Source organism: Macaca fascicularis, chromosome 7, assembly GCF_037993035.2.
Source record: "Macaca fascicularis isolate 582-1 chromosome 7, T2T-MFA8v1.1".
In the NCBI taxonomy this organism is placed as follows: Eukaryota; Metazoa; Chordata; class Mammalia; order Primates; family Cercopithecidae; genus Macaca; species Macaca fascicularis.
In genome coordinates, this window is record NC_088381.1 from 7605790 (window position 1) to 7631670 (window position 25881).

General features: G+C 41.3%; 1 protein-coding gene and 1 long non-coding RNA gene across 18 annotated transcripts in view; one reads left to right on the forward strand and one right to left on the reverse strand.

Annotated features, from left to right (window-relative positions):
• The window catches only part of TJP1 (tight junction protein 1), a 273602-nt gene that overhangs the window by 116184 nt on the left and 131537 nt on the right, over positions 1–25881 (forward strand). The window lies entirely within an intron of this gene.
• LOC135971753 (uncharacterized) lies at positions 3750–5536 on the reverse strand. Its single transcript, XR_010587995.2, has 2 exons — positions 4280–5536; positions 3750–3949 (listed from the first exon to the last, which is right to left on the reverse strand). It is a non-coding gene; the product is annotated as an uncharacterized lncRNA (long non-coding RNA).

The window sequence follows — 25881 nt, forward strand, 5'->3', positions numbered from 1 at the left end:
GAGTATAAAATTGTCTGTTGTATTTGGTTATTATACTAATAATGACTGTACGATCTGTAGTGATATCCCTTATTTTAGTCTTAATTTTTTTTGTGTGTTTCCTTGCTTTCTGTTTCTGTCAGTCTTGCTAGAGGTTTATCAATTTTATTGATTTTTTTTTCCTAAAGAGCTGGCCTTTTCTATAATTTATTTTTTTAATTTTTATTTTATATATATTTTTTGAGGCACAGTCTCACTCTGTTGCCCAGGCTGAAATGCAGTGGCACAGTCTTGACTCACTGCAACCTCTGCCCCCTGGGTTCAAGTGATTTTCCTGCCTCAGCCTCCCAAGTAGCTGGCATTACAGGCAAACACCAGGATGCCCAGCTAATTTTTGTATTTTTAGTAGAGACAGGATTTCACCATATTGGCCAGGCTGATCTCAAACTACTGGCCTCAAGTGATTCACCTACCTCAGCCTCCCAAAGTGCTAGGATTACAGGCATGAGCCACTGTGCCCAGCTTATACTTTATTTTATTACTTATTTGTTTTTTCTTGTAGAGACAGGATTTTGTTCTGTTGCCTCCAGCCTGGTCTCCAACTCCTGGGCTCAAGAAATCTGCCCACCTCAGCCTCCCAAAGTGCTGGGATTACAGGCATGAGCCACGGTGCTCAGCCTATTTTATTTGTTTATTTAGTGCTATATAACAAAACTTGGTGGCTTGAAACAATAAGCATTTGGCTGGGCATGGTGGCTCATGCCTATAATCCCAGCACTTTGGGAGGCCGAGGCAGGCGGATCACGAGGTCAGGAGTTCAAGACCAGCCTGGCCAACATGGTGAAACCCTGTCTCTACTAAAAATACAAAAATTAGCTGGGCGTGGTGGCACGTGCCTGTAATCCCAGCTACTCAGGAGGCTGAGGCAGGAGAATTGCTTAAAACAGCATCTGGGAGGCGGAGCTTGCAGTGAGCTGAGATGGCACCACTACACTCCAGCCTAGGCTACAGAGAGAGACTCCATCGCAAAACAAAATAAAATAAAAAAAAAAATAAACATTTATTATTTCACAAAGTCTCTAAAATAATATTCCTCACAATAAGTAGGACTCCAGAAGCAGCTTAGTTGAGGGGGTTCTGGTTCAGCACTTCTTATGAAGTTGCAGTCAAGACGTCAGCCAGAACTACGGGCACCTATACTTAAGTGTCATACATTTTTGAGTTAATTTTTGTATAAGGTGTGAGATTTAGATCCAGGGTCCATCCAAGGCTAGAGGATCTGCTGTCAGGTTAACTCCAACACGTGGCTGCTGGCAGGAGGCCTTGGTTCTTCCCCACATAGACCACTCCAGGGTGCTGCTTGAATGCCCTCATGACAGAGCAGCTGGCTTTCCCCAGAGCGAGTGATCCAAGAGAGAACAAGGAGGAACCCACAAGGCCATGCATGACCAAATCTGCAGGACACGCCATCACTTCTGCCTTATTCTGTTTGTTAGAAGTGAGTCACTAATGACCAGGCGTGGTGGTTCACATCTGCAATCCCAGTACTTTGGAAGACCGAGGTAGGCGGATCACTTGAACCTAGGAATTCAAGACCAGCCTGGACAATAGGAGACCCTGTCTCTTTTTTTTTTTTTTTTTTTGAGACAGAGTCCTGCTCTGTCATCCAGGCTAGAGTGCAGTGGCATGATATCAGCTCATGGCAACCTCTGACTCCTGGGTTCAAGCAATTCTCCTGCCTCAGCCTCCTGAATAGCTGAGATTACAGGCACATGCCACCACACCCAGCTAATTTTTTTGTATTTTTAGTAGAGAGCATTTCGCCATGTTGGCCAGGCTGGTCTCAAACTCCTGACCTCAGGACTGCCTCAGCCTCCCAAAGTGTTGGGATTACAGGTGTGAGCCACCGTGCCTGGCCTTTTTATTTTTTAATAAAAATTTTTTAAAAATGAAGTGTGCCACTAAGCCCACATTAAAACAGTGGGAGATGGTGAGTGGGGGGAATAAGCTCCACTTACTGAAAGGGAGGAGTATCTAAGACTTTGTAGATGTATATTTTAAAACCAGCATATTGTATGTGTGGCTGTGTACAAACAATGTAGTAATACTATTAAAACAACCATACATGTAACTATAACACAAAAAGAAATGTGGCGAGTATAAGAAAGGTAAAAGTGCTGTATGTAGATTTCATGAAGAAAATTAATTTTTAGCCAAGGGTCAAGCCTACTAGTTGTTCCACGAAACGTACTCAAAACATTAATTTTAATGTAATTAAATTTTAAGTTTCATTTTGGTTCTACTCTTTTTTTCTCTTATTTATAAGATCATGTTTCAGAGATGTTACAGTATCATTTAGAAGTCTTTACTGATGATATGTCAGCAAGTTATTATATATTCTATTTACCTTACCTGAAAAAGAGTATTTTATAGAAATGTAACACCATCAGTTCTCCATATATTTAAAGAAAAAAAAAACACTGAAAATAATATGTTGGGATAATAGTTTCTTTTTTTCTTTCTTTCTTTCTTTTTTTTTTTCTTTTTTTGAGATGGAGTCTCACTCTGTCGCCAGGCTGGAGTGCAGTGGTGTGATCTCAGCTCACTGCAACCTCCGCCTCCCGAGTTCAAGTGATTCTCCTGCCTCAGCCTCCCGAGTAGCTGGGACTACAGGCACGTGCCACCATGCCCAGCTATTTTTTGTATTTTTAGTAGAGACTAGGTTTCACCATGTTGGCCAGGATGGTCTCGATCTCTTGACTTTGTGATCCACCCGCCTCGGCCTCCCAGAGTGCTGGGCTTACAGGCATGAGCCACCGCACCCAGCCAATAGTTTCTACATTATCTATACTGAAAGTTTTATTTTTAAATTAGTCTCTAGTCAACTTCCTCTGTTACTACTATAAAATGTATCAGTCTGTCTACATAGATAATACCTAGAAATAGAATTTTCAGCATTTTAAGATATGCTTAACATAACTGATACTTAAAATATAAGTGTTCATATACACCAAACACCATAGCCTCAAAAATGCACAAAACAAAAATTGGTAAAGCTGAAAAGAGACCTAGACAAGCCCACAATTATAGTTGGGGATCACAGCACCCTCTCAGCAACTGAGAAATACTAGGTAGTAAACCAGCAAGGAGAAAGAAGATCTGAACAACACAATCTAAGAGGATCTGATTAACATCTATAGAACAGTAACCCAACCCTCAGCACAAACTTTTTTTTTTTCAAGCCCTCATGGAACATTCACCAAGAAAGACCATATTTGATCATATCTTGGGTCATAAAACATGCCTCAGAAAATTTAAAATAACTGTGATCATGTGAGTATGTTCTCTGCCACAGTGAAATCAAACTAGGAAACAGTAACAGAAAAACACAACTGGAAAAATCTTTAAACATGGAAATAAAACAACACTTCTAAATAATCAATGGGTCAAAGAGAAAGTTTTCTCAAAGAAAAAATAAAAATACACGTAATTGAAAATAAAAACATATGTTGAAAACATATTCAAAATATGTGGGATGCAGCCATAGCAGTAGATCAGAGGGAAATGAATAGCACTAACTGCTTACTTTTTTAAAAATTTATTTTATTTTTATTTTTATTTTTTTGAGGGGAAGTCTCACTCTGTCACGAAGGCTGGAGTGCAGTAGCGTGATCTCAGCTCACTGCAACCTCCGCCTCCCAGGTTCATGCATTCTCCCGTCTCAACCTCCCGAGTAGCTGGGACTACAGGCGCCTGCCACCACACCTGGCTAATTTTTGGTATTTTTAGTAGAGATGAGGTTTCAACTTGTTAGCTAGGATGGTTTCGATCTCCTGACCTCGTGATCCACCTGCCTTGGCCTCCCAAAGTGCTGGGATTACGGGCGTGAGCCACCGTGCCCAGCCCAACTGCTTACTTTAAAAGTGTAGAGTGGCATCAAATCAGTAACCTAACTTACTACCTCAAGAACCTAGAAAAAGGGCCGGGCGCGGTGGCTCAAGCCTGTAATCCCAGCACTTTGGGAGGCGGAGACGGGCGGATCACGAGGTCAGGAGATCGAGACCATCCTGGCTAACACAATGAAACCCCGTCTCCACTAAAAATACAAAAAAATTAGCCGGGCGTGGTGGCGGCGCCTGTAGTCCCAGCTACTCGGGAGGCTGAGGCAGGAGAATGGCGGGAACCCGGGAGGCGGAGCTTGCAGTGAGCCGAGATCGCGCCACTGCACTCCAGCCTGGGCGACAGAGCGAGACTCCGCCTCAAAAAAAAAAAAAAAAAAAAAAAAAAAAAAAAAAAGAACCTAGAAAAAGAAGAGCAAAGTCAGCCCAAAGCAAGCAAAAGAAGGGAGTAATAAAGAGCAGAAATTAATAGAATTAAAAATAGGAAAACAAAAGAAAAAAGCAAAAAATCAAAAGGCTGGTTCTTGCCTGGGCATCATGGTAAAACTCGTTTCTACAAAAAAATATGAAAATTAGCCAGGTGTGGTGGTGCGTACCTGTGGTCCCAGCTACTCCGGAAGCTGAAGGGAGAAGATTGCTTGAGCCCAGGAGTTTGAGGCTGCAGTGGGCCAGGATCACGCCACTGTACTCCAGCCTAGGTAACAGAGCAAGACCCCGTCTCAAAAAAATTAAATAAGTCAACAAAAACAAACTATGTATCATTTTGTAACATGTTGCTTTGCACATAGTAAGTGTTCCATAAATATTTACTGATTTGTTCAAAACATTACTTGAATCAGGCACTTATATGTATTCAGACCGTTTTCCTTGATCCTAGCCCTTGTTTTGTTCTGTAGGACTGATATGTTGATCCCTGGCTCTTTAAGATTTCCACTGCCACAGTTTACCTGGACCTCCCTAACCTCTTCAGTATGTCTAGAATGAGTGAATAAACTGATCATTTTGCTCTCTCTGCTTCTCATTTCCCCATTTTATCCAGATCTCCCTTCTCTGTGTGTAACTCCCTCATAGTTCTGACATCAAATCAGCAAGTGAATAGAGAAATAGTTATTAACCAAAAGCTTTCTAACTATCATGTACCATGTCAGGCACTGGTGAAGAAGGCAATGAAAGGCGCCGCATCAGTGCAAGGCCTGAGTTGGGAAGGAGCATGGTGCCATCCCAGAACTAGCGGGACCCTCACTGGGGCTATCCCAGTGAATGGAAAGACGTCGGACAAGGCTGGGAGGAAGGTCCAATCTGCAGGACCTGTAGGCCATGGTAAGGATGTGGGCTTCAGGTTTGCAGGATTATGAGCAGGAGAGGTTATGGTGAGGTGTCTGTTGAAGATCAGTTGAGTGCAGTGTGGAGAATGGATTGGAGGGGTCAGGAGGCAAGAGAAGAAAGACGAAAAGATAGGAGTTCAGTGTGTGTGGCTGGAGGTGTGAGCGCAGTGATTTGGGGGAAGAGGCAGTTTGGGATGATGGAGAAGGCCCTTGTGTGCACATGTGTAGCTGAGAGGGAATGGAGATAGGTAAGACTGGGAATTGAGAAGCTCGTGTAATCCATGTGAATGTTGACCTCCCCCTGGCCACTGGTGAGCCAGCACTCTCTGCTGCCTTGTAACAGAATAGTGAAAACTATGTTAGATTATGAGTACAATTTTTTTGTTCTGTGGCCCAGGCTGGAGTGCAGTGGTGCTGTCTTGGCTCACTGCAAGCTCCGCCTCCCGGGTTCACGCCATTCTCCTGCCTCAGCCTCCCAAGTAGCTGGGACTACAGGAGCCCGCCACCAGGCCTGGCTAATTTTTGTTTTTTTAGTAGAGACGGGGTTTCACCACATTGGTCAGGCTGGTCTCAATCTCTTGACCTTGTGATCTGCCCACCTCTGCCTCCCAAAGTGCTGGGATTACAGGGGTGAGCCTCCACACTCGGCCAGTACAATTTATTTTGTAAATTGACATTTGTCTTCTTTATTCTCTTGACTTTTTACTTGTGTCTTCTTGTCACTCTACCTATATTGTTGTCTCCTCACAAACCTGCTGGAGTCCTGGGAGGTTTCGTATTTCCTTTTGTATCTCTGGGGCTTCCATTCCTCTGGATTTCCTGGGATGAACAGTCAGTTTAAGCTGGAAAATCCATCTTTGAATTGATCCCAGCATCTGTTTAGAGTTTAGGGAAGAGAGAGGAAGAGACATAGCCTGACCAATATTGTCTCTTTGTCCTTTCTTATTTTTAGGGTCATTTTAGTGAGATTTAGGAGAGGATATAAATATTTGTGCAAATTCTCATCTTAAATTTAAGACCTTACTAAAACATTAAAAACTGCTTTAGCATACTTTGTTTGAGGGCTTGGGAGTATCCATTTTGGTCATTTTTCTGTTGTTATTTTCTTAGCCTAACAATAGCATTTGACACAGGTTATAGTCAATCAGTTCCTTCTTCAAATATGTTCTACAGTTGGCTTCTAAGACGCCATACTCTCTCTTACTGTCCACTCGAACTTAGTCGCCATTGCCACTTCTCCCGAACCTCTTACCATTGGCATGCCCAAAGCCTGGTCTTGGATCTCTTCTTGGTATCTACACCCTGCTTTGTGAGCTAGCCCCTCCTCATGGCTTCAAATAGCATCTTAAATTGATGATTATTGGTACCTCCCACCTGAACATTTCTCCTTAAGTCCAGATTGATCTCACCAGTTGCCTACTCAACATTTCTAGGTGGATATGTAATACATGACTCACATATAACATGCCCCAAACTTGCTCCTGACATCAGCCTCCAAAACCTGCTTTTCCAAGAGTCTTTACCGTCTTACTAGATGACTGTGCTGTCCTTCTAGTTGCTCAGATAAAAAATCTAGACTCCCCGCTTTCTCTGTACCCTGCATCCAATCTACCCTCGCATCTTGTCAGCTCTGCCTTCACAATGTGTCTGGAGTCCAGCAGCACCTCCACTGATGCGGTCTGGTCCAGGCTGCTATGATCTCATCTCTGGGTCACTGCTGGTGCCACATCACTGGCCTGTGTCCACCCTTGCTCTTGCCTTCCTTCTCTGCACCGCAGCAGCTTTTCCATTAGAACAAACACTCTGAACCGGGTGCAGTGGCTCACGCGTGTAATCCCACAACTGTGGGAGGCTGAGGAGGGTGGATCACTTGAGGTCAGGTGTTCGAGATCAGCCTGGCCAACATGATGAAACCCTGTCTCTACTAAAATACAAAAATTAGCCAGACGTGGTGGTGCATGCCTGTAGTCCCAGCTACTCGGGAGGCTGAGGCAGGAGAATCTCTTGAACCCGAGATGAGGTTGCAGTGAGCCGCGCACTGCAGCCTGTGTGACAGAGGGAGACTCCGTCTCAAAACTCCAGCCTGGGCAACAGAGCAAGACTCTGTTTCAAAACAAAACAAAACGAGAAACAGTCACTCTGGTTCTCTGCCCACCACTAGCCCAGCTCTGCTGCTTCCTTGGTCTCCTCCCCTTCAGTTCTCACTCTGCTCCGGCCCACTGACCTCCAGTTGTTCTCAGACATACCAAGTCCTCTCCCACCTTGTGGTTACTGTCCCTTCTCCCTGGAAGCATTTCCCTGGATGTCCATGTGACTCACTCCCCGGCCTCTTCCAGCCCTGTGTTCCGATGTCTCCTTAAGCCCTTCCTGAATCCATAGATTGAGCTGTCCCCTGCCTTCCCCACAGATGCCCTATCCTCCTCTTTCACTTTCTTCACTTAGTTTTTCCTCTCTAGCACTTACTACCATTGAACATTTCACATATTTTTCTTATTTGTTTTATTTGTCGTCTGTGTTTTTCTAGTACAATGGAAGCTGTGGGGCAGGGGAAGAGGATTTTTTGTCTGCTCCTTACTGCTGAAAATTGAATTTGGTCTCGAAGATAACTTTCTTCATCTTAGGAATGGTTGCTTAACTCCTCCAACTTTGCATTGATAGAAAAATCAAAGATAGGCTGGGTGCAGGGGCTCACCGCCTGTAATCCCAGCACTTTGGGAGGCCAAGGCGGGCAGATCACCTGAGGTCAAGAGTTCAAGACCAGTATGACCAACATGGAGAAACCCTGTCTCTACTAAAAATACAAAATTAGCCGGGCATGGTGGTGCACGCCTGTAATCCCAGCTACTCCGGAGGCTGAGTCAGGAGAATCACTTGAACCCAGGAGGCGGAGGTTGTGGTGAGCCGAGATTGCACCATTGCACTCCAGCCTGGGCAACAAGAGTGAAACTCCATCTCAAAAAAAAAGAGAAAAAGATAAAAGAAAAGAAACAAAAAGAAAAGAAAAAAACAGAAAGAAAAGTCAAAGGAACAGCAATCAATAGCAAATAGCAGGACAAAATAAAAGGGACATAAAGAATCGTTTGGTTAAAAAATGAGCATTTTTACTCATATTTTTGAGTGGTTATATATACTTTCTCATGCAGGGGCTCATTTTAATCTTTATAGCAGCAACTTTTTAAAATATCAGTGATTATCCCCATTTTGTCCACCTGTAGAGAGCATGTAGCTGGCAAAGCCAAGACCATTATGCAACTTTGCTTGTGTGAAAACAGGTTAATTCAACATTTCAAAAGTGAAATTTCCTTCTTATATGTGGAGAAGAAAGGGGTAACTGAAGGAAACTTACTGTTGTTACCTATGGGCAGCAGGGTTAAGGGAACAGCAAAATGGCTCTTCCTGATTTCTTCATTAGAGATGTGCACTTCTGATCATACACTGGCCTTCCTTTACAGCAGGTTCTTGAACAACATCATTTCATTCAATGTCATTTTCTTACGACATTGACTAGAAAGCAATTCCTGGCCTGGGGCCACTGTCTGTGTGGAGTTTCCATGGTCTCCCCATGTCTCTGTAGGTTTCTCCAGGGACTCTGGTTTCCTCCCACACTGCAAAGCCGTGCATGTGAGGTGAACCATCATGTCTGCGTGGTCCCAGTGTGAGTGTGGGTGTGTGGGGGTGCACCTGTGGTGGGGATGGCATCCTGTCCAGGGTTGGTTCCCTCTTTGCACCCTGAGCTGTTGGGACACGATCTGGCAGACTCAATTAATTATTCCTGAATATGGAAGAATTGAGTAAATGGCTATGTTGCTTGTTCTTATTAATCTTTCTTAAATGTATGTATAGCTCACATTTATTTCAATGCTTAATAGTTAGAATAGCATTTGGGGCTTTTATTTGGAAGTTTGGTGATGTTTTTCTGGCCAGAAATATGCTCTAGGAACTTAATTCTTGTTTATATCAATGAACCTATGATACAACTGCTTTTGTTATACGTTGTTTCACTTAAAGTGCCAGTTTCTAAGATTCTATCAGTGATGTTAAGTGAGGACTTGCCGTATCTGGAAGCTATCATTTGCTCAAATTTTCATCTCTCTTTCAAAATAAAATAGCCTAAGTGGGTATCCCCGTCAATGTTTACCAGCAGATCAGAAAATCTTACTGTACCCACCACTTCTGGAAATGCTCCTACTTACGGGAATCCTTAACGGGATTCTGGCTTTAAAAAGCCCTAGTTATGATGGTGAACCAACTTTATTATGTTTAGTACATACAAGATATTGGAAGACAGAGACCACAAACTCTAATTTGATGCTTCTCAATCACATGTAAGTTACGGTCAAGAAATATATAAGTTGCATTTTTTATGATAAATGTTACTAAAAATCAGGGAAGGAAGGAAAGGAAGGAAGGAAGGGGAAGGGAGGGAGGAGGAGGAAGGAAGGAAAAAAGTGAGGGCTACAGTTTTGATCTTTTAAAAATCTTGAGAATTTACTAATCCTGCTACTCTGACTGGCAAGTTGAGAAACAGCATCAGGACTTTATAGCCTATACATGACAAAACATCACTAAATCAGACTAATTGAGGACAGAGAAAGTTAGAATCATCACAAAGTAAAATTATAGCATATAAAGAAATGCAGCCTTTTCATATTTTTGCTTATACTGTATCTCCAATTAAATGGTAACTAAGTGTTGCAAAGTATAGGTCCTGAAGGGTGGGCCTCCTTTTAATGAGTAGTTAAGAGTCATTTTAATCAGCAGGTTGTTTGTAAACATATGAACAAGTATAAATTATTTTCAGTGGGTTAAATATTTTTGCTGAAATATTTTCCCCCTGAATTTCTGCTTGGTAAGCTTTTTGCTATAGCCTAGCCCAACTAAATGGCAGCCTCGTCTAGGTTACATAAGGACACGGGGTTTCAGCTTGAACCCTAGCCTTTCACATTTGCTAAGGCCCAGACTTCCAGGCTGGTGGGGAGAATGTCAGGCTCGCTTCCCCTTGTTGTCAGCCTTATCCAGTCACATTCCACCTTCTTGTGAGTTCTTGTTGCTCGTGGGAAATGCCAATGTCCTATTTTTAGAAGAGCAGCCCTCAAACTGGTACCCTTTGAAATTTACTTCAAGGACTTTGAAATGCAGGAACTCTTATTCTCGGGTTCATAGTTTGCAATTTCAGATAGCCACACAGCTACAGTACCATCTCCTGGAGAAGCCTTCCCCAAGTCTCACTTACGCTCCCCTCTTCTGCTCCTCTCTCCTACCTGTACCCTTAGCCCTTGCTGTCTTCTTTCTTATTTTGTGTCCTTCTCTGGACTGTAGGTTCTTTGAATACTGAGACTTTCCAGTTATTCTTCTATCCCAAACACCTGGCATAGGGAGTGGCATCCTATCTAAGCAAACTGCTGGGACCCACTGGAGACAGCAGCTGGTGTCTTTCCAGAAGCTGAAGCTGACAAACAACTACCTAGAGCCCCTTTGGCCACATAAGGATGGAGGCTGCCTGGCCTCAGGAGGCGAGTCCTGGGGCAGTGTTGTGAGCGGGATGCGGGGGGATGGGGTGGGGAGAATCCATGCCCAAGATTCAGCTCCTGGAGGAACGGGATGTTGTCTGGAGCATCTCTTTCATGGGGAAAGTTTGCTGAGCCTGTCTTCTATCGCCCTTTCTTTCTTTCATTATTTATTTATTTTTATTTATTTATTTATTTATTTTTGAGATGGAGTCTCGCTCTGTTGCCCAGGCTGGAGTGCGGTGGTGCAATCTCGGCTCACTGCAAGCTCCGCCTTCTGGGTTCATGCCATTCTCCTGCCTCAGCCTCCCAAGTAGCTGGGACTACAGGAGCCCAACACCACGCCCGGCTAATTTTTTTGTGTTTTTAGGTGACACAGGGTTTCACCATGTTAGCCAGGACCATCGCCCTTTCTTGTTGCCCCTTCAGCTGTCCTCACCTACGTTTCTTCCCTCTTGCCCAACCTGAGAAAGAAAGGTTTAACTTAACAACATCTCTTCAGAGTGTTTAAAAATGACGGACAAACTTAAATGTGAAACTATAAAACTTCTAGAAAAGTCATAAGAGAGAGGACCTAGGACTGGGTGAAGACCTGTTAGACTTGATGCCAAAAGCAATCCATAAGAGGAAAAATTGATCAATTAGAACACATCAGAATCAACCTTTGCTCTGGGAAAGAGCCTGCTGGGAGGATGAAAAAACAAATTCTAGACGGGGAGAAAATACAGCATTCGCAAACCACATATTCAACAAAGTCCTTGCACATAGATACATAAAGACCTCTCAAAACTCAGTAGCTTAAAAAAATCTAATTAGAAACAGGATAAAAGACACACACCTCATCAAAGGGGACATACAAGTGGCAAGTAAGCCCATGAAAAGCTGTTCAACGTCATTAGCTATTGAAGAAATGCAGATTATTAATAAAGCCACAAGGTATCATTACACACAAATCAGGATGTCTAGAGTGAAAAAATGGTGAAAACATCATATTTTGGCAAGGCTGTAAAGAAACTGGATCCCTCCTGCATTTGTAGTAGGAATATAAAATGAGACAGCCACACTGGAAAATAGTTTGGTAGTTCCTTTCAAAACTAAAAATGGATTTACCATACAACTTATCATTTCAATTCTTAGGCATTTATTCCAGAGAAATGAAGAGTTATTTTCACATGGGGATTTGTACACGAATGTTCATAACATTTTCATGGTTTTTGTATAATATTTTTCTTGTTATTTTATTATTTATTTTTATTTTTAGAGACAAGGTCTCTCTCTGTCACTGAAGCTGGAGTGAAGTGTCACAGTCATAGCTCACTGCAGCCTCTACCTACTAGGCTCAATCCTCCCACCTCAGCCTCCTGAGTAGCTGTGACTACAGGTGCACACCACCACACCTTGCTAATTTTTAATTTTTTAAATGTAGAGATGAGGTCTCACTACATTGCCCAGGCTAGTCTTGAATTCCTGGGCTCACGTGTTCCTCTTACCTTGGCATCTTAAAGTGTTGGGATTACAGGTATGAGCTAATGTACCCAGCCACTATTTTCATAATGGCAAGAAATTTGGAAACCACTCAAATGTCCTTCAGTAGGTGAATTTATACCATGGAATACTACTCTGATAAAAAGGAAGGAACCATTGATACATGCGACAACTTGTATAAACCTCAAGGAAGTTACAGTAATGAATAAACATAATTCCAACAGGTTACGTACTCTATGGTTCCATTTATGTAATGTTCATGAAGTAACATAATTATAGAGAGGGAGAACAGGTTAGCAGTGGCCAGGGGTTAGGGACTGGGGAGAGAGGATGGGTGTAGGCTATAAGGAGTAACATGAGAGAGTCTTGTGGTGAAGGCATAGTTAAATCCCTTGGTGGTGGTGGTGGTGGTTATGGTTATACAAGAAAGACTACATTGTGATAAAGTTACAGAGAGCTATGCACACACTACACACACACAGACACACACGAGTGCATGTATTAACAGGTGACATCTGAATAACATGTTTGGAATGTACCAATGTCAATTTCTTGGTTTGAATATTGTTCTAGAATTGTGTAAGGTATTCTTCACATTGGAGGGGCTGGGTGTGGGTAGCTTGTATTCCCCTGTACATTTCTTTGCAACTTCTTGTTTTATTTTGTTTTTTTGAGACAGAGCCTCACTCCGTCACCCAGGCTGGAGTGCAGTGGTGCAATCTCAGCTCACTGCAAACTCTGCCTCCTGGGTTCAAGCGATTCTCATACCTCAGCCTCCCGAGTAGCTGGAATTATAGACGTGCTCTACCACGCCCAGCTAATTTTTATATTTTTAGTAGAGACAGGGTTTTGCCATGTTGGCCAGGCTAGTCTTGAACTCGTGGCTTCAAGTGATCCACCTGCCTCAGCCTCCCAAAATGCTGGGATTACAGGCGTGAGCCACCGCGCCTGGCCAACTTCTTGTTAATCTACGATTGTTTCAAAATAAAAAGTTTTATAGAACAGTGGATATTTTATATATGAATAGCCTATATGATGAATTTATACATGCTAACAACCTAATTAACAAAGGGATGGACATTTTTGGAGACCTGGAAGTGAATCCTCAAAAGTCTAAAATCCTGTTCTTGCTAAGAACTAAAATTGTAGGTATTCCACGCTCAGATGCTTTTGAGAGGATATTTAACTTGAGGTCATCACATTGGATTGATACCAGGAATCAGCATATTGTGCGCTTGAGAAGAGCAGAGGTGCAAGTCAAAAGAGATATGTCTTACCACTGCAGGCCGTGCAAAGAAACGTTACTGGAAAAGGAAGCAGAAAGAGTAAAGATACCCCCCTGTGTCACCGGGCAGAAAGAAACAGGACGTGGTCTTTTGCTGTTGTTACTAAATATAGGTAGTCTTTTAAATTAGCCGTGTTGTTTTTATGTTTTCTTTATAAAAGTCTTACACGTATTTGTGTTAAGAATACACAACATATAAAGCCTACAAAATTTAAAGAGCCAATAAAGACTTTTTTTTTTTTTTTGAGATGGAGTTTCACTCTTGTTGCCCAGGCTGGAGTGCAACAGCGCAAAACTTGGCTCACTACAACCTCCGCCTCCCGGGTTCAAGCAGTTCTCCTGCCTCCGCCTTCTGAGTAGCTGAGATTACAGGCGCACACCACTATGCCCAGCTAATTTTGTATTTTTAGTAGAGACGGGGTTTCTCCATGTTGGTCAGGCTGGTCTCGAACTCCTGACCTCAGGTGATCCGCCCACCTCGGCCTACCAAAGTGCTGGGAAGATTTTTTAAAAAAATAGTTAAACTCCTGTATCAGAGAACAGAACGAAACATTTAAAAGTATTGTTATACTTTTCTCACACATTGCTTAATTTGTTCTACTATTAATTACTATCATTAACTAGTTCTATTGTTCTGTTTAAATAATAACATTTATGTTACAGAAAGGTAAATAGTACAGAATAATATATTTCACCACCACATCTTTTCTGAGTTAAAGCAGTAACACGTGTATAATTACTTATTTCATGTTTTTCTTAGTCCATTTGTGTTGCTATCGCAAAATATCACAGACTGGGTAATTTATGGACAATATAAATTTATTTCTCACTGTTTTGGAGGCTGCAAGGTCCAAGAGGGCTGCACCAGTGGGTTTGGCGTCTGTGAGGGCTGCTTCCAAGGTGGCACTTCGTTGCTGTATCCTCTAGAGGGGAGGAAGACTGTTTCCTACATCGCAGAGGCAGAAAAATGATGGATGGGCAAAAAGGGATGCTCTCTCTCCCTCCAGTCCTTTTATCAGGTCAATAATCTCATTCATGAGGGCTCTGTCCCGTGACTTAGTTACCTCTGAAGGCCCCACTTCATAATACTATGACATTGGTGATTAAGTTTCAACACATGAATTTGGGGGGATATTCAGACCATAGCAATATTATGTTATTATGGGTTTTGTCATTATCACTGTGTCCCAGGTTGACTCTTTTAAAAGTTGATCATCCCGACCAGGCGCAGTGGCTCACGCCTGTAATCCCAGTACTTGGGAGGCCGAGGCAGGCGGTTCACGAGGTCAGGAATTCGAGACCAGCCTGGCCAACATGGTGAAATCTCGTCTCTACTAAAATACAAAAAAGTAGCCAGGTGTGGTGGCACGTGCCTGTAGTCCCAGCTACTCGGGAGGCTGAGACAGGAGAATGGCGTGAACCCAGGAGGCAGAGTTTGCGGTGAGCCAGAATTGCGCCACTGCACTCCAGCCTGGCGACAGAGCAAGACTCTGTCTCAAAAAAAAAAAAAAAACAGTTGATCATCCCACAAATAACAATAGTGTCACCAAGAAGCAGCAGTAAGTCCAGTTGAAACTGGCTTCCTGATCCACCTCTGTATTTCCTTTGAGGTGAGGATAGTGAAGAGTGTACCACGCTGCTCACACATTTACTTCCTCCTCCTGACACCACAGTGATTGCGTTTTCTCCCTGTTAAGAGAGCGCTCTGAATTTAGTGCCACAATTTAAATGCATTCTTGAATAACAATACCTGACAGAGACGGGAGTGAGACAAAGGGAGTATGAAATTAAAGAAGAAAAAAACTGGAAAATTTTTAAAAGAAATTGTTTCTGGCACGTAGTAAGAGGTATCTATCTCCTATCTCTCTCTCTCTCTGTCCGTGTTTCTGTCTCTCTCTCTGTCCATCCGTCTATTTACCTATTGAACAGATGAAAAAAGAATGAATGAGTAAGTGACCGAAAGTATGCTAAGTGTTGCTAAGTTTTCCAGTCCAGCTAATTGTGGAGACTCTCTCAAAAGGATTTAGAGAATACAGATTTGAAATCTTTTGGGTGTTTATCACATTTCTTAGTTGACTTAAACTGATTCTACATGTGAGAATATCATGTTTTGTGCTTTTTGTTTTGTTTTTTTGCAGATAGGGTCTCGCCCTGTGGCCTAGGCTGGAGTGTAGTGGTGCAATCATAGCTCACTGCAGCCTCAACCTCCTGGGGTCAGGTGATCCTCCCACCTCAGCCTCACCAGTAGCCAGGACTACAGGCAATTTTGTGCTATTTTAGGCACCAGTTCCTTGCTGCATTCAGGATACCAGAGAAATGAATTTGGCTTTGTCAGAATGTTTCCAAACAATCCAGAGACAGGAAGCCCCACCCTTTGAAAACACACACTCTGGCAACCATATATTTAAGCTGAGCTGGGATTTTGTATGGTTTTAAATGTGCCCAGCTTTTATACAACTTTTGATTTTCATATAATGTGCACTCCGTTATGGAAATATTAATCGCATTTAAAATTACACACTTAAAATTAGAGCTTTTCATGGAAGCAAAGTATTAATATATCGTTTTATAACAAGCACTGTGAGACCTACGAAGAACCGCATCCCACACTGGCCTCCCAGGCAGGGATGAGGAAGGTCAGCTTTTCACCTCGATCACCCAAAGCTATAGCTATAAAGGATCTTGGAATTCATCCAGCCCACTTCTCCTGGCCCCCAACAAGCCCTTCTCATCACCCCGCCCCCATTCTGCAGATGAGGAAACTCCATGCCCAAAAGACCTTTTCCAGATTATTTCCATCAGGTTCTTCCTGATGCCTTCACCATGTGTGTCCACACTTTGTTAAGAGAACATTATTTTATTATTAGGCAGCATGATAATGAACCTATTGGCTTGTCCTCGGCCCTTTGTGTTGCCTTTTCAGAAAGACAAACAGGACAGAACAGGAGCAGGAGAACAGCAGTGCTCCCCAAAGCGCAGAAGCCCTGTGGGGCCCTGGTTTCCGCCGGGTTCTGCTGCACTTTAAGCTCAGCTGCAAGTTTTCATTTGTCCCCTTCAAGTTTAGTTTCACAAATAATGAAGCTGCCACCAATTTTTCTTAGCTTTTACTGTCCATTCCTTCCATTCACCACATTTAATTATCTTTTTGTGTCATTAACCTTATTGAATAATGTTAACTCCAAAGTCATGGTTCAAAAAAGTATTTGACACATTTACTGGATAGTAGTTTGCTACTGCAAAATAGTATAAAACATCCTCAAGCCGGGCGCGGTGGCTCACACCTGTAATCCCAGCACTTTGGGAGGCCGAGGTGGGTGGATCATGAGGTCAGGAGTTGAAGACCAGCCTTCAAGACCAGCCTGGCCACGATGGTGAAACCCTGTCTCTATCAAAAATACAAAAATTAGCTGGGTGTGGTGGCACCCGCCTGTCATCCCAGCTACTCTGGAGGCTGAGGCAGAGAATTGCTTGAACCTGGGAGGCAGAGCTTGCAGTGAGCCAAGATCGCAGCACTGCACTCCAGCCTGGCGACAGAGCGAGACTCCATCTGGAAAAAAAAAAAAAAAAAAAAAAAATCCTCATTTACTCACAAGATTCTTAGACTTTAAAAAATACACTTACAAAAATTATATTGCATCTTTAAAAATATAAATGAGGAGGTTGGATAAATTAGCATGTAAATGTGGGTGGCATTTTGTGAATAGTCATTTTAATGTACTGAAAATAGCTATATTCATCAAAGATTAAAGTATCAATTAATTTAAAAATACTTTTCAAGTAGGCTGAGTGCAGTGGTTCACACCTGTAATCCTAGCACTTCTGGAAGGCCAGAGCAGGCAGATCACTTGAGGTCAGGAGTTCAAGATTAGCCTGCCCAACCTGACCAAATCCCATCTCTACTAAAAATACAAACATTAACCAGATGTGGTGGTGTGCACCTGTAATTCCAGCTACTCGGGAGGCTGAGACACAAGAATTGCTTGAACCCGGGAGGCAGAGGTTGTAGTGAGCTGAGACTGCGTCACTGCACTCCAGCCTGGGTAACTGAGCAAGACTCTTGTCTCAAAACAAAAAATTTTCGAATTAAATAGCTACTATTATGGAGAAATATTTAACTATCTTGAATTTTTCTTTTACAAGTACAGTATTTTGCTAATGATACTAAGATTACACAACTCTAATACATATATTATTATAAATTATGTGATTCTGCTAAATTGATCAGATTTACTTGAGCTTTTTAAGGTGAAAATGTTTTGATATTTTCTTTTAGTAAAAAATACTTCTACTAGAAGATCCACGAGTACCTCCGTGGCTTCTCTATAGACCTTTTGTTTGTGGCACTCTAAATATTCCCTCATGAATCCTTATACCTGGATTCAACATTTGCAAGCAAAAACCTTTGGTAAGGAGGAAACATGATTTGTTCTCAGAGTACACAGCGTGGAATCTGCTTTGCTGGAAAGTGTGCCAGCCAAGTTGATGTGTGCTAGCGTGGCCCAGTGTGGCCTTCAGGGGAGGAAAGGCTAGGTGGCCTCTCACGGGGATGTGTGCTCTCTCCACACACTGGCCACTTGGGTTGCAGAATTGTATCAGGGGAGAAAGGCCAGGCCATCTGCCAGCAATCTCAATGCAGTAATCTCAATGACTGTTTCTGTAGTGTCTGGTCATAGTTGACCAGAGGCAGAGCCAGACCTTTTTAGTCTTCCAAGGAAAAAAAGTCCTACATAGCTTATCTTCCCACGTCTGCCTCTAACAGTGGAGTAACTACTTGGTTTTATAGCACTTCATATATACAAAAGGAAGTAGTCTACCTAAGCCTTCCATTGCCTTTAGACGGTTTCCATATATACCATTTTCTAGTGACATGGCATTCCCATTCAGACACCCTTATTGAGTACATGGCATGTCCCTCACAGTGCTAAGAAGCTAAGACAGTCTCTGCATATGTGTATAATACTTCTATAGGTTTATCCTTATATATCAGTCAGTCGTTGCCATGTAACAAACTACCTCAGTATTTAGCATATTAAAAAACAATCATGATTCTGTGGATAGGCAAATCTGGCTCAGACAGCTAGACTTGCCTGGGCTCGCTGTGCAGATGCAGTCAGTTTGTGGCTTGGCTGGGGCTGCGTGGGCTAGAATTCCCTCACTCATATGTCTACAGGTTGGCAGACCCTCAGCCAGGGTCTCTCATTTCTTTTCCACATGACCTCTCCAGCAAGCTAGTCTGAGCTTCTCCTGTGGTAGGCTCAGGACTCTCAGCAGCCCCAGTGCCGTAGTGCTGTTCGAGCCTCTGCTTGTGTCATGTTTACCCTTTAACTAAAGCAGTTCTCACTGCTGACCAGATTCAAGGGATGGAAGACTCCATCTGTTGATGAGAAGAGCCCCAGTGGCATATCCAAACAGGGTCAGGAATAATGTATGGCAATTATTTACGATCTACCTACTTCAGCTGAGAGAAATAGTTCAGTTTTTATGTTACTGTTGATTTGTGTGATTAAAAAACTGTCAAATGTACACCAACATTTAAACATACTCCAAAGAAAGATGAATAATACAATAAACCCTCCATGTGCTCATCTCTTGATTCACCAATTTTCCATATTCTGCTACATTTGCCTCCTCTATTTTTTATTTTTCTCTTTGCTAAAGTATTTAAAAGCAAATCCTAAACATGTCATTTCAACTTTAAGTATTTCAACATGTATCTCCTAAAAAGGGTCCCTTCCTTATGTAGCCATGATGCCATTGTCACATCTAGGTACCATCTAACACTCAGTCCATAATCAAATTTCTCCAATTGTCTTTAAAATGCCATTTTACAGTGAGGAGATTTGAAAAGAAATCCACATAAAATCCACAGCAGTCCCATTTTTCTTTCTTTTTTATTAACTTGTTTTTAAAATGGGGTCTTTTTTCCTAAATAGACCTTCCTACATCTGTCTGTTAAGCTTGCCTTTGGAGTCATTTAACGTGCACCTTCTTCCCTTGTATTTGTTTATGCACATTAGCCCTGTAGACTGAATTTCATTCAGGTTTCACTTTTTGGCAGGAATCCTTCGTAGATAATACTTGTGTGCTTCCAATTGCCTCACATGGGAGGTATAAATGTTTGCTTGTCTTGTTTTTAAGATGTTTATAAGATTGATCATTTGATCCTTTAATGATCACTGCCTGAATCTATTATTTCATTAAGTGGTACAGGATGATGATTTTCTATAATTCCTTCCAGATTTATTAGGAAAAACTTTCCCTCAGCAATTAGAGTTATTTGGCTATCTGAAATAAAGTTCATACAAAATATATTCTCCCTTTTTAATTGAGAGCTTACAGAGTAAGGACTTGGTTTTATTCAATAGGTTATTGTTTGTTTGGGGGGCTCTCTTGCTTTCCTGCTCTTTTCTGTTAATTGTGAATTAATGGGTTTTAGATATTCAGGGTGTTTCAGTCAGGTGCATTCTTTTTCTTTTCTTTCTTTCTGTTTTATTTTTGAGGATCACATTGTATCATCTTTGGCCAATAGGAGCTACTTGTTGTCAGCTTCTGTATCCTTTTGACTCATTATTCTTTGAGAACTTCCTTGCTTTCTGGCCCCAAATGTCCCAAGGTTATCTGATTATCTTGTATATTTCTTGCTCCAGACCTGTAATCAGCTGTTCCTTGTTGGAGATTACAATACGGACATAGGAGTGCTCCTTGCTATTGAGTTTCTGTTACTCCCAGTCCGTTTCAATGGCCAGAGCTAGGAATTATATTAAAAATATATATTAATTCTGAATTTTTCAACTTAAACTAGAACTACAAAATTTTTACTTAACTTTTTTATTTTATACTTGTTTCTCTTTTCTCTTAAACAGAAAATCTTGGTTTCTAACAACATTAACATACATTAATATATATTAGTGTAATAATATGTAATAATATTAGCATTATTATATACTAGTATATAATAATGTTAATATTACTTTGAAATTCTTATATATTTATATGTAGCCTCAAAACTATTATATACATAGTATGGTAATGTTCATATAAATTGATGTGTGTTAATTGCTAATAGATGTAAAACATAATATATATTACATCATATATTAGACAATACATTATACATATTATACACTTACATAAATATTATTCTGACATGTATAATTACATATTAGATGACATGCTAATGAATATGTAACAGTTTTATATTAGTTAATGTTCACATACACATATAGAGCAGTTTCAAAGTAATAATGTTATTACTAAAAGACTGCTGAATTAAATTTAAGATTTTTTTACAGTGCTACTTTCATTAGAATATGCTAGTGTCATTGGAAATAATTCTTTTATCTGTATAGTTAGGTCACTGATTTAATGTATATGAATTTTCTTGCTTCAATTTTTTTTCAGCTTTTAAGAGACTGCTTTTTTTTTTACTTCATTGTATTTTTTTTTTAATGTAAGATATGTTTGTTTCCAGAGCCAAAGTGGTTTATAATAAGGGAATATCTAGAAAAGTCTCGTATCATTGCTGCCCTGTCTCCCCTAAAATAACCATTATTACTTGTTCTTAGTTTTCCTTCCAGTGTTTCTTTTTACAGATGTGTATTTATCCTTCTTTAAAATATTTTAAAAATAAATATACTTACCTGTTTTTAAAATGCAGTGTTTTACAAAGTTCTACTGATGTTTCTGTATTTTACATTTATTTGTTTTGAAAGACTTGTTATGAAGGTTTTATAACCCACACATTGAAAAAAAAATGCCAACAGTATACTTTGGGGGAGTCTTCTGCTGCTTTTAAGAAATCTTTTTTTTTAAGGCAATGAATTTGGCACTACCTGCCATTTTGGGAGGACAGACTCTAATCTAAAGAAATGTAAATTTCTTCTAATCTCCCCTTAGGGTTTGAGGCTCAGAAATGTCTCACAGCAGTTCTTTCACAAAGGTGAGCATGAGGAAAAAAGTTTCCTGAACTGAATCAGAAATGTGACACTCCACGTGGACCCTCAGTGTGACTTTGTATTTATGCTCTGCCCCCTCCTCCAGGCACCCTGACACACCTAAGCTTATGAAACTCCAGAGGCTCAAAAGTAACATGTCCAAAATAGTTTTCACAAGATTTGTAAAGTAGGAGGAATTGGCAAAATTGGAAGCATATAGGAGAAATTAAAGAGTTAAAACAGGCAGAACTTGATGCAATTTAAGTATACTGTACCCATGTGAATCTTTTAGTTTTCAACAAATGTCTCATAGTTATGCAAGATATTAATATTAGGGGAAGTCAGGTAAAGGGTGTACAGGAACTCTGTGTACTATCTTTGCAACTTTTCTGTAAAGCTAAACTTATTCTGAAATAAACTGTACTTAACACACACACACATAGAACCAGCCAAGAGCCAAGACTTAGAATTGGGGCCCAGCATGGTGGCTCATGCCTGTAATCCCAGCACTTAGGGAGGCCAAGGCAGTGGATCCCTTGAGGTCAGGAGTTCAAGACCAGCCTGGCCAACATGGTGAAACCCCATCTCTACTAAAAATACAAAACAAAACAGAAACCTAGCCGGGCACTGTGGCAGGCTCCTGTAATCCCAGCTACTGGGGAGGCTGAGGCAGGAAAATCTCTTAGACCCATGAAGCGGAGGTTGCAGTGAGTAGAGATCAAGCCACTGCACTCCAGCCTGGGCAACAGAGCAAGACTCCACCTCAAAAAAAAAAAAAAAAAAAGAAGACTTAGAATTCATTCAGTTCAAAAGAATACATGTTAACAAATCAAAAGAAATAACCTGATAGAGCAAAATGGGTAAGTGATGTAATAGGCAAGTGATACACCATTGTTGTCTACCAGAAAGGTGAAACTACAAAAGATTAATATTATCAAGTGTTCATATGCGGGGAGGGGAGGAAACAAGATAAGTTGATCTGGTTTTCTTAAAGGGCAATTTGGCAGTATCAGTGAAAATGTTTTTTTAAGTAAGCATATATTTTTGTTTGTTTGTTTGTTTTTTGAGACGGAGTATTGCTCTGTTGCCCAGGCTGGAGTGCAGTGTGGCATGATCTTGGCTCACTGCAACCTCTACCTCCCAGGTTCAAACGATCCTCCTGCCTTAGCCCCCCTAGTAGCTGGAATTAACAGGCACACGCCACTATGCCCGGCTAATTTTTGTATTTTCAGTAGAGACAGGGTTCCGCCATGTTGGCCAAGCTGGTCTCAAACTCCTGACCTTAGCTGATCCACCTGCCTTGGCCTCCCAAAGTGCTGGCATTACAGGCGTGAGCCACCACGCCCGGCATAAGCATATTCTTTAACCTAGAAAATTCCCTTTTGGATGTCTCTCCTAGAGAAATACTTATACATATGTACAAAAAGATATATATGTATTTTGTTGTTGTTGTTGTGACATTATCATAGAAATCATCTTAGTTTGATAAACTATAATGCACCCATATTATGGAATACTAAACAGCCATTTTAAAATGATGAAACAGATTTTCATTATTTAATATAATCTCCAAGGTGAAATATTACATTAAAAAGTTACAGAACGTAAATATTGTCTATCATTTAGAACACACAAAACCATATTCTTATATTCGTATATTCTCTCTCTCCTTCTCTGTCTCCACACACACATATCACATAAATAAATAAACAGAAAGTGATCTGGAAATACACTCTCTAGTTAGGCTTAGATCATAGTATTCCTGGGTAATTATAGGAATGGGAATGCAGTGGGTGTTGTTCTGTTGGACTTTAAAAAACATTTCAATTGCATGAATCTTTCACAGAAGGACTATATGCCAGTATTACTTGTGAAATTAAAGTGGGGAGGGGGAAGAATGTCAAAAAACCTGGGCATGCATTCACAACAGAAAGACCTAGTTGTGACAGACGACTCTCGAGAAGCTTGTCACAAACTGACAGAACAGTATGTGCAGGAAGAGGTGGACTCAGAGCTGCCTCTATAATCTAGGGGCCCTTTGTTTCAAAGGGAGGAAAAAAGTGTCTGTCATTAAAGGTACACATAAAGCTTTTTCTTTTCTTCCAGGGTTTCCATCCTGACTTGTCATTTTTTAAATGCACTATTTCACGTTCGGAGTAAAGAACAATTAAAAATGTGAATTATCAGCATGAATTTTACTGTTTATATTGTGCAACACCAGTTTTAAATGCAAATTTCAGAATATTTAACTCATATGAGGAGTCACTGAAATTACACAGTTTATATTTTGTGGCTTGTCCCTGGAGGATGCCGCAAGCTGGCTAGAAGAGACTGAACACAGCCAGACTCGGGAAGGTTGGAAGCAGGGGGAGGATCCCATCCCCAGGCAGGGAGACAGCCCAGGGAACCCTCTGGCCCTGAGGCCCCAGGGGATCGGGGGTGGGTAATGAGGCAAGTACAGACCCTCATAGGGCCCTGGGGTCCCACTAATGTGTGCTGGACCTGATACCTTGCTGTGATGACATTCAAGCATACCTCCTGACCTAAATGCCCTGCTGGGGACAGGGTCTGGGGACTTTGAGCCACAAGACTATTGCTGCAACCCACAGCAGATGGTAACCACCAAGAATTCTTAAACCTCCATGACTGGATCTGGAACTCAGGCTGGACCAACGGTTCACCCCACCAAGACATGGTCTCCAACCAGGCAGCCACCACACAGAGTGATACTGCCTGTTTGGGGCTTTTGTGCACTCAAGACGCTGTGGGTATGCATACTCAAACCCCACTCCTTGCTTGGATCCCTTTCAGCAGTGGCAGTGGAGCAGAGTGGGAGAGGACCAGCAGGGGTATCAAGAGCTGTGGGAGCGGGCAGCTCAGATACCCTCCTAGGAGGCGACAGGACCCTGTGAGAGCAGAGGCCCCAGTCCCCCAGTGTGTGCCTCATTTTCCCATTGACCTTCACTTACAAAACACAAATCCAAAACGAAAAGTCCTTACAATTCAAGACAGCAACCACATTAAACCCAAACTGCAAGCCCTTCTGCCCTGGGGTCTTGTACACCTGCAGTAGTGCACGCCTTGGTAGGTAGCCTGGGGAGCCCTGTGTTTAAGATGGGGAACACTAGAGGAAGCTTGAATTCTCAGAGGTAGAATTCATTAGCTAATGACAGGATGAAGATGATAGAGAAAGAGGACACAGCTGAGAGGGTCAGCCCCCCAGACGGGATTCGTAACCCTTGGGGGGAAGATGGAGAGGAAAAGCAGATGCCCAGGGTAGGCTCGTCAGTGTTTTGGCAGGAAGGGAAGGGAGTTTCTATTCCTTAATGTCTGTTTTCTCTATGGATTATGAGATGAGATGTTTTGCCTGGGCTGGGGAGGGAGTCTTAAAGGAATCATAGGAAAGTGTAGCTCAGAGTGGAGGAGCTGTGAAGAACGGAGGAAAAACCTCTGAGAGATGAGCCAGAGGCCTATATGCCAGCCTGCCTGGATTCCAGTCATGGATTTACGGAACTTCCGACCTGCCTGGTTGTGCAATATTTAGGACCCTGAATAAAGAAAGCTCCACCTTGCCCCAAGCAGAGGAAAGGGTAGCCCCAAAGGAGGAATTCTTTTGAGGGATAACTTTCTGTATACTGAATTGAATTAAAAAAGACTTATTTTTTAGTGTTTATGTGTTCTTTAAAAAAAAAAAAAAAAGAAATGGTGTTGGTAATAGCTTTCTTTTTGTATTTCTAAACTGTGGTAATATGTACATAATATAAAATTTGCCATTTTAATTATCTTTACATATACAGTTTATAATGTTTGTTTTAAAATGTTTTTACTATGTAAGATTAAAAAGTTGGTACTCCTATAATGCATCTCTAAGATGTTTTTAAAATTTTTATTGGTCTATGAAATTTAGAAACATTATGAGCCTTAAAAGAATTTTTCCCCCATTTAACATTGTTACATGACTTTATTGGCAGAGGAAAATTCTGTAACAATTTGTAGAATCTTTAATGGTATGGCCTAGGAGTGAGATCAGGATTACTTTTGGTTGTTATAACATCTTGGTAAAGTGCTTCTCCTAATATTTTGTATATATTCTCTTCTGTGACATTATCGAGATTGTCTCATGCTCTACTACCGTAAATAAATACTTCCTCTTTGTATGTCAAACGTAAACTCACAGTTCATATAAAAATAACATAAATATGCTTTCATAAGGATCTTTTTTTGCAATTAAAACCATCAATATACATATACACAAATTAGGCGTGGATATAGTTGTTCATTTGGTCAAGGCTGTTTTATTAAGTAGTTGTATCTAAAATGTGTAAAGATTTTGCACACATAATGCTTTTTTCATTCTGAGCCGCAGACACCAAAAATCCCACAGGAAGTTGTCTTTTAAGTGTTGTGGTTTTTTAGTTTCCTGTTCAGTTGCAAAAATGATCAGAAATAAGATAAATCCGTACAATC